The sequence below is a fragment of the Aquarana catesbeiana genome, linkage group LG02 (genome assembly GCF_042186555.1).
Source record: "Aquarana catesbeiana isolate 2022-GZ linkage group LG02, ASM4218655v1, whole genome shotgun sequence".
Classification (NCBI taxonomy): Eukaryota; Metazoa; Chordata; class Amphibia; order Anura; family Ranidae; genus Aquarana; species Aquarana catesbeiana.
Window position 1 is genome coordinate 788,664,705 of NC_133325.1, and position 9,903 is coordinate 788,674,607.

The 9,903-nt window shown below is 48.1% G+C and overlaps 1 protein-coding gene across 4 annotated transcripts in view; it reads right to left on the reverse strand.

The window, feature by feature from the left end:
• ATP6V1A (ATPase H+ transporting V1 subunit A) overlaps positions 1-6,786 on the reverse strand; it is a 112,431-nt gene extending 105,645 nt beyond the window's left edge. For 2 of the 4 annotated variants that reach the window (XM_073617444.1, XM_073617443.1), the window contains exon 1: positions 6,650-6,786. The gene's annotated coding sequence lies outside the window, so the exon portion shown is untranslated. The remainder of the gene's footprint in view (positions 1-6,649) is intronic. The other 2 variants (XM_073617448.1, XM_073617451.1) reach the window with 2 other exon arrangements.
• Between the last annotated feature and the right edge of the window lie 3,117 nt (positions 6,787-9,903).

Sequence of the window (9,903 nt, forward strand, 5' to 3'; positions counted from 1 at the left end):
AAGAGCCAAGCGCAGAGCTCCGAGAAGGAAGGAAGGAAGGAAGAGCCGAGCGCAGAGCTCCGAGAAGGAAGGAAGAGCCGAGCGCAGAGCTCCAAGAAGGAAGAAAGGAAGGAAGAGCCGAGTGCAGAGCTCCGAGAAGGAAGGAAGGAAGGAAGGAAGGAAGGAAGAGCCTAGCGCAGAGCTCCGAGAAGGAAGGAAGGAAGGAAGAGCCGAGCGCAGAGCTCCGAGAAGGAAGGAAGGAAGGAAGGAAGAGCCAAGCGCAGAGCTCCGAGAAGGAAGGAAGGAAGAGCCGAGCGCAGAGATCCGAGAAGGAAGGAAGGAAGGAAGAGCCGAGCGCAGAGCTCCGAGAAGGAAGGAAGGAAGGAAGGAAGAGCCGAGCGCAGAGCTCCGAGAAGGAAGGAAGAGCCGAGCGCAGAGCTCCGAGAAGGAAGGAAGAGCCGAGCGCAGAGCTCCGAGAAGGAAGGAAGGAAGGAAGGAAGGAAGAGCCGAGCGCAGAGCTCCGAGAAGGAAGGAAGGAAGGAAGGAAGGAAGGAAGGAAGGAAGAGCCGAGCGCAGAGCTCCGAGAAGGAAGGAAGGAAGGAAGAGCCGAGCGCAGAGCTCCGAGAAGGAAGGAAGGAAGGAAGGAAGGAAGGAAGAGCCGAGCGCAGAGCTCCGAGAAGGAAGGAAAGAAGGAAGGAAGAGCCGAGCGCAGAGCTCCGAGAAGGAAGGAAAGAAGGAAGGAAGAGCCGAGCGCAGAGCTCCGAGAAGGAAGGAAGGAAGGAAGGAAGAGCCGAGCGCAGAGCTCCGGGAAGGAAGGAAGGAAGGAAGGAAGGAAGGAAGGAAGGAAGAGCCGAGCGCAGAGCTCCGAGAAGGAAGGGCCGAGCGCAGAGCTCCGAGAAGGAAGGGCCGAGCGCAGAGCTCCGAGAAGGAAGGGCCGAGCGCAGAGCTCCGAGAAGGAAGGGCCGAGCGCAGAGCTCCGAGAAGGAAGGGCCGAGTGCAGAGCTCCGAGAAGGAAGGGCCGAGCGCAGAGCTCCGAGAAGGAAGGAAGGAAGGAAGGAAGGAAGGAAGAGCCGAGCGCAGAGCTCCGGGAAGGAAGGAAGGAAGGAAGGAAGGAAGGAAGGAAGGAAGGAAGGAAGAGCCGAGCGCAGAGCTCCGAGAAGGAAGGGCCGAGCGCAGAGCTCCGAGAAGGAAGGGCCGAGCGCAGAGCTCCGAGAAGGAAGGGCCGAGCGCAGAGCTCCGAGAAGGAAGGGCCGAGCGCAGAGCTCCGAGAAGGAAGGGCCGAGTGCAGAGCTCCGAGAAGGAAGGGCCGAGCACAGAGCTCTGAGAAGGAAAAGCTGAGCCCAGCCCTAACACTTTGCCGGGAGCGTGCACGCTCTCGGCACAGGTGTATAGGCAGCAATTCATGTAAATCGTCAGACGTCCAGCCAATTAGATGCAGCTGCTGATCAGGGAGTTCTGAGAGCTATGGGTTCCGTTGTTAGAATACTACATCCTGGGGGGGGGGGGCGGATTCCTTTATCCACCTCATTCGTTTTTTTTGTTTTTTTCCTCCATCCATCCACACAAACAGTATATATCCAGGACACTTTGCACAGGCACAATCCATGAGAATCAGCACCAAGATGCAAAAACAGTGAGAGAAAAAAAATAAAGTATTCTAGTATATAATAAATAACTTACAGCTAACTTTTCCCTGTGACCAGCATTCAGATTCATTGCGAATCCCCGGAGGTGTGATGTCCAGCCATGCGCAACGCCGGAGACCGTGTCCGAGACCCAACACACTGCACAATCAATAACACGTCATCTGCCCTCTATTCACCCTTAAAGCCGGATCCCGGCCTCCCTTCTTCATTACCGGCAGAGCTACCAGTCCTGAGACCGCGTCCTCATACCATGGGAATTAATCGCACGGCGTTCTCTCCAAATACATCAAACCTGGGAATCGCGGAACGAGGTTCAGCACTTTCCAGCTTTGTATATTAACAATATCTATATAATTAATGGTAAACGGATATAGAGATAGATAGATAGATAGATAGATAGATAGATAGATAGATAGATAGATAGATAACTGGGAGCACAAATACGGTATACACCGACACCTACAAGGAGTATACAGCGTCACCCAGCACAGCAGCACTGATGGAAATCTGATGCGGTGAATGGCGTCCTGCGGGTAGTATTATGATTAGAAGACAATTCATCATCTAATATGTCATGGAGCCGACATACAAAGGGCAGCGCGAGTCGAATGTAATAGAATTACTGCACTGATAGGAGGGGATTTTAAAGGCTCATTTTGTTTATTAACCACTTAAGGACCGGAAGGATTTACCCCCTTAATGACCAGGCCATTTTTTTTTTGCGATACGGCACTGCGTCGCTTTAAATGACGCGGTCGTACAACGCTGTACCCAAATAAAATCAACGCCCCCCCCTCCACACACACACACAAATAGAGCTTTCTTTTGGTGGCATTTGATCACCTCTGCAGTTTTTATTTTTTGTGCTATAAACAAAACAAGCGTGACAATTTTGAAAAAAGAAAAATAACTGTTTTTTACTTTTTGCTATAATATCCCAAAAAATTTTTTTTTTAAAAACTAAAAATTTCTTTATCAGTTTAGGCCAATATGTATTATTCTAGATATTTTTAGTAAAACAAAAAAATAAAAAAACAAAAATCGCAATCGCGTACATTGGTTTGTGCAAAATTTATAGTGTCTACAAAATAGGGGATAGATTTATGGCACTTTTATTATTCATTTATTTTTAACTAGTAAAGGCGGCAATCTGCGATTTTTATCGAGACTGCGGCGGACAGATCTGACACTTTTTTGGGGCCAGTGACATTTATACAGCGATCAGAGCTAAAAATAGCCACTGATTACTGTATAAATGTCACTGGCAGGGAAGGGGTTAACACTAGGGGGTAATCAAGAGGTTAAATGTGTTCCCTAGGATGATGTTTCTAACTTTAGGGTGATGGGACTGACTGGGGGAGGAGAGAGATCGCTGTTCCTGATCACTAGGAACAGCAGATCTCTCTCTACTCCTGTCAGAATGGGGATCTGTTTGTTTACATTGACAGATCCCCGTTCTGGCTCTCTGAGGAGTGATTACGGGTGAGCGGTGGACATCGCGCACCCCCCCCCCCCCAATAGCTTCTTAAAAGCAGCCGACATAAAATGATGGCCATTCAGGCAGCCATGCCAACTTGCTGCAGTACAACTACTGGTCGGCAAGTAGTACCCAGGTTTATACTTGCCTGCTCTAATGGTATTGGCCCTGAACCTCCACTTCTGGGGTCCCCCGGCGGCGCTCTTGACGCCTCCTCTTCTCCACGTGCCACCACAGAAAGCAACTTCCTATGGGGGTAGATATGGGACTCGCTCAGGAGCCAGGCTGTGTGCATTCATAGACACGCACAGCGCAGCTCGGCCTGCCCCTACTCACAGGAATTGACTAACGGCAACAGGACCCAATGTCTCCCGCTGCTGCCTCTGTGTCCTGTGTGAGAAGAGAGAGCTGCTGCAATACAAATACGGGAAAATTTTTTACCTTAAAAAAGGCAAAGTTCACCTTTTGTAACAAAAAAATAAAAAAATAAAATGGGGAAGAACCGCAGAACGATTCAACACAACAGCGTTCAGAGATGCAGGTGGCAGGAGAGGTAAGTGTTAACTATCTTGTTTTGCAGGAGGATTTTGGCCAATTATTGAAAGAGGCTCGCTCTGAAGTGATGCCATCACACACCCCCCCCTCCCCCGCCTCTTAAAAAGGACCCATCCACGGGAGCCAGTTCTGCCACTGACAATTCTGGGAGTGTCCCTGTCCCGCCGACAACTAAGACAGCATGCAGGGGTCATTGGGAGGAACCGCAGAACTCAACACATCGGCGTTCAGTGACGCAATTTTAAAGCGTGACATGTTAGGTATCTATTTACTCGGCGTAACATCATCTGTCACATTATACAAAAAAATTTGGCTAACTTTACTGTTTTGTTTTTTTATTCAGGAAAGCGTTTTTTTGGGGGTTTTTTTCAGTGACACAGGGGAGGGAAGTGTTTACAATCTTGTTTTGCAGGAACATTTTTGCCAATCTAATTATTGCAAGAGACTCGCTTTGAAGTGAAGCCATCGCACCCCCCCCCTCTTTAAAAGGGCCCGTCCACGAAAGGCCGTTCTGCTACCAACAATTCTGGGAGTGTCGCTCTCCCACAGACAACTATAATAGCATGCAGGGGGTCATTGGTAGGAAGTGCAGAACGCTTCAACACAGCGGCGCTCAGTGACGTAGGCAGCAGGAGAGGTAAGTGTTTGCCCAAAATGTTCCTGCAAAAGCAGATGGTAAACACTTATCTCTCCTGCCACCTACGTCACTGAACACCAATGTGTTGAAGCGTTCTGCAGTTCCTACCAATGACTCCCTGCATGCTCCGACAGTTGTCTATGGGGGAGCGACACTCCCAGAATTGTTGATAGCAGAACAGCCTTTCGTGGACGGGCCCTTTTAAAAAGAGGGGGGGTGGGCTTGATGGTGTCACTTCAGAGCGAGCCTCTTGCAATAATTTAGATTGGCCAAAATGTTACTGCAAAACAAGATTGTAAACACTTACCTCCCATGCCACCTGCGTCACTGAGCGCCGTTGTGTTGAAGAGTTCTGCAGTTCCTACCAATGACCCCCTGCATGCTATGATAGTTATCTGTGGGGGAGCGACACTCCCAGAATTGTTGGTAGCAGAACGGCCTTTCATGGACGGGCCCTTTTAAAGAGTAGGGGTAAGATGGCGTCACTTCAGAGTGAGTCTCTTGCAATAATTAGATTGCATTCTGTGATAGTGATCCACGGGACACTCCCAGAATTGTCATGGGCAGAACTGGCTTCCGTAGATGACTCCTCTTTAAGCGAGGTGCGCGATGGCGTCACTTCAGAACGAGGCTCCTGTAATAATTAGATTGGCCATAATGTTCCTGCAAAAGCAGATTGTATACACTTACCTCCCCTGTCACCTGCGTCACTGAGCGCCGTTGTGTTCTGCGGTTCCTCCTAATGACCCCAGCAACCTGTCATAGTGGTCAGTGGGAGAGCAACACTCCCAGAATTGTCAGTGGCAGAACTGGCTCCCGTGGACGGGTCCTTTTTAAGAGGGGGGGTGTGATGGAGTCACTTCAGAGCGAGTCTCTTGCAATAATTAGATTGGCCAAAATCTTCCTGCAAAACAAGATTGTAATCTAATTATTGCAAAAACCTCGCTCTGAAGTGACGCCATCCCCCCCCCCCCTCTTAAAAAGGGCCCGTCCACGAAAGTCCGTTCTGCTACCAACAATTCTGGTTGTGTCGCTTTCCCACTGACCACCATCAGAGCATGCAGGGGGTCATTGGTAGGAACCACAGAACGTTTCAACACAGCGGCGTTCGGTGGCGTAGGCGGCAGGAGAGGTTAAGTGTTTACCATCTGCTTTTGCAGGAACATTTCGGGCAATCTAATTTTGCAACAGATTCAGTGACGCCATAACGCCCCTCTCTCTTGAAGAGGAGCTGTCCACGAAAAAAAAAAAAAAAAAAAAAAAAAGGTCGTTCTGCGACCGACACTTCCGAAAGTGTCGCTCTATCCCGCCAACCGCAACTACAGGATGCAGGGGGCCATTGGGAGCAAACACTGAACGCTTCAACACAGCAGCATTCAGCGACGCAGTTGGCAGGAGAGATAAAGTACCACCTTATTTTGCGGGAACGTTTTTTTTGGACAACTTAAAAATACTGCAGCAGGCTTTAAGAAGTGACGCCATCACGACTACGATAAGGAAAGCAGCCAGGTGCGTTCCCAACGGAAGTCATGTATATCCTTACCAAGTCACTGACCCGGAACGAAGCATGCAGCCAGTGAAGCCTGCTGGATGGGTTCTCCTGAATTCTGTATTGAAATAAAAACATTTTCATTGCACCCGAAGATAGCAAGCGGGCTGAAAAAAAAAACGCTGCAGCCTGCAATTCCGCCATATTTCTATACGTGGTATATCATTATACCTGGACACCTTATTATTATTATACCTATGGCAGGGCTGGGACACTGCTGGTACTGTTTATTTTCAATGTACAGTGTGTATATTTTAATTTTTGTTAATTTTTTTACTATATATAAATATGCATACAGTATATGTGCATATATATATTTTATACATAGCATAACAATTAACTGAGAATATATATATATATATATATATATATATATATATATATATATATATATACTGTATGCATATTTGCATATTTATAGATAGCAAAAGAATTAACAAAAAAATTAAAATATACACACTGTACTCATTGAAAATAAATGTTCCCAGTGTCCCAGCATTGCCATAGGTATATATGAAATGACAGTGTGTGACAAGGATCAGGACTGACACTCCATCATGGAGATATGTGCTTGTGTGTGTGTATATATATATATATATATATATATATATATATATATATATATATATATATATATATATACACACACACAAGCACATATCTCCATGATGGAGTGTCAGTCCTGATCCTTGTCACACACTGTCATTTCATTCATTGTCCTGTACACCGTCCCTGCGGCCTGCTCCCCCGGCCTCAGCCTGCCTAGTAGTAAGTAGTAGGCCTTTAGGCCGCAAACCTCCACCTACCTGCCGTAAGAGGGGATCCACGGAGCTCCGTGTCACAGGCCCGGCCGGGATATTCGCTTCTTCGTCCCACTGCAGCAGATCACCGACCGTCACCGATCAGCTGACAGCAATCTCCCCCGCCCACCGCCTCTACCAGAGAGATGACTGGAGGCCGCGGCCGCCATCTTGGATGAGGGCAAAGTGCCAGTCCTTCCTTGTACCCACATGTAGTATTACATTACATTGTGTATGAGGGTGTTGTTATAGTGGGTGTGCAGCGGCTGAACATTCATCGATTCCAATTCCAACCCCATTAAATAAAAACAACAAAGAAAAAAAAAAACACAAGTGGAGTCATTGCTTGTAGCAACTGACTAGAAGTCATGTATTTTTTAATGACAGAAACCTGACTGGTTGCTATGGGAAACACAATCACTTTTATGCTTATTTTCATTGTTTTCAGTTTTGGTGAACTGGACCGGATCATGGCCTTGTTTTCCAGCAGCAGTTAGGTCTCTTTTAGACGGTCGGTCGGGGACAGCCAAGCCATCGGTTTTACTGCCCCCCACCCTTGGCTGCCACAGGCTCGAATTGTAAAATAACCACTCACCGGTAAGAACGGTAAGCCTGAGAAACACTGGCGAGTGGCAGAGGGTGGGATCCAGTGGCTAATCAGCCGCTTGGATCGCTTTATGAGAAACAGAATCGCCGTGTGAAAAAAAAAATACTGAGGTTATGGTTGCTAGTTTCAGCCATAACCCCGGTAAACCTCTTGAAAGCCGCAATGTATATACAGTGCCTTGAAAAAAGTATTCATACCCCTTGAAATTTTCCACATTTATGTTACAACTAGAAACGTAAATGTATTTTTTTGGAATTTTATGTGATAGACCAACACAAAGTGACACATAATTGTGAATTGGAGGGAAATGTTTCATGGTGGGGATGGTGTGTTATTTTCCCCCACACATAGCTTTTTCCTTTTAGGCCAAAAAGTTCAATTTTGGTCTCATCTGACCAGATCACCTTCTTCCACATGTTTGCTGTGTCCCCCACATGGCTTCTCACAAACTGCAAACAGGACTTATGGCTTTCTTTCAACACTGACTCTTTTCTTGCCACTCTTCCATAAAGGCCAGATTTGTGGAGTGCACGACGCTTGGCCCTTTCACACGGACGGGCTCTGCTTTGCTCAGCGGGGGATTGCTCCGTCAATCCCCGCTGAGCAGGCAGATGACAGATCGGTCTCTGCACACTGTGCAGGGACGGACCTGTCAGAGCGCCGCTCTCCTTTATGGGGGATCGGATGAAGACGGACCGTAGAGTCCGTTTCCATCCGATCCGCAGACGGATGGAAAAGCAGGGTTCTCCTCCGTCACAGTTTAGCGGGTCGAATGTCAGCGGACATGTCACCGCTGACATCCGTCGCTCCATAGACCTGTATGGAGCATCCGTTCAAGTCCGCCTAAAAAAATGACAAGCGGACCTCAATGGTCCGCCCGTGTAAAAGGGGCCTTATAGTTGTCCTGTGGACAGATTCTCCCACCTGAGCTGTGGATCTCTGCAGATCCTCCAGAGTTACCATGGACCTCTTGGCTGCTTCTCTGATGAATGCTCTCCTTGCCCGGCCGGTCAGTTTAGGTGGATGGCCATGTCTTGGTAGGTTTGCAGTTGTGCCATACTCTTTCCATTTTCGGATGATGGATTGAACAGAGCTCTGTGAGATGTTCAAAGCTTGGGATATTTTTTTATAACCTAACCCTGCTTTATACTTCTCCACAACTTTATCCCTGACCTGTCTGGTGTGTTCCTTGGTCTTCATGATTCTGTTTGCTCACTAAGGTTCTCTAACAAACCTCTGAGGGCTTCACAGAACAGCTGTATTTATACTGAGATTAAATTACACACAGGTGGACTCTATTTACTAATTAGGTGACTTCTGAAGGCAATTGGTTCCACTAGATTTTAGTTAGGAGTATCAGAGTAAAGGGGGCTGAATACAAATGCCCCCCACACTTTTCACATATTTACATTCTTCCACTTAACAATTATGTGCCACTGTGCGTTGGTCTGTCACATAAAACCCCAAATAAAATACATTTACGTTTTTGGTTGTAACATGACAAAATGTGGAAAATGTCAAGGGGTATGAATACTTTTTCAAGGCACTGTATACGTATTGCGGTCGGCAAGTGGATAACAACAAGATGGAGCTGTCTAAATGCCGCGGCATTTTTTAACTCAGGGTGCAGAGTTGGACAAGGGGCACTGCTGGGTTCAATGGGGTGGCACCGCAACTGCATGTAATGCACGGGATGGTGGCGCGTAGTGCAGCATTACAGTCACAGGGGATGCGCTTGGAGATCCGTGCAGTTGACCAGCTGTCATTGATTTGAACACCCGTGCATCCCACGTGGGTGAAGATGCCCCTTCAAATGGGTGGAAAAGAATGCTCCCAGGACGTTGCTAAGGCTGCTTTCACACTGGGGTGGTGGGGGCGTTGGCGTTAAAACAGCGCTATTTTTAGCGCTGCTTTACCGTCGTTATTGCAGCGGTATTCGGCTGCTAGCGGTGCAGTTTTAACCCCCGCTGGCGGCCGAAAAAGGATTAAAACCGTATAGCGCGGCTATAGCCGCGGTATTGCCGCGGTATAGCCGCGCTGTCCCATTGATTTCAATGGGCAGGAGCGGTGAAGGAGCGATGAATACACCGCTCCTTCACTGCTCCAAAGATGCGGCTTGCAGGAGTTTTTTTCTTCTCCTGCCAGCGCACCGCTTCAGTGTGAAAGCCCGAGGGCTTTCACACTGAACAAACAGCAGCGGCTGTTTTGGGTCGGTTTTCAGGCGGTATTTTTAGCGCAATAACGCCTGCAAACCGCCCAAGTGTGAAAGGGCTCTAGGAGAGGCCTAGTCAATACTGCTCACCCTCACCATCACAGGACTGAGCTATCAAACCTTGCATCAGAGGAGAGAAGGTGCATGTGAGGGGGTTTGAACCCGTGAAAGCGCTCGCTCCCATGATGGTGGAGGTGAGCAGTAAGAGCTGGGCCTCACTTAGCAACGTCCTAGCAACATCCTGTGAATATCAGTCAGAATTACTTCTTAACCCCTTCATGCCACGCCTCCCGGCTCTTCAAGAGGTTTAAGATGCCAGGAGGCCGGGCATGGCTTAAGATCACGTGACCGCCAGTTGGCTGTCACGGCAGTCATGTGATCCAAAAAAAAAACTCCTGATCACATGCAGCGATTGGGAGCTTTCGGTTGGACGCCGTTCAC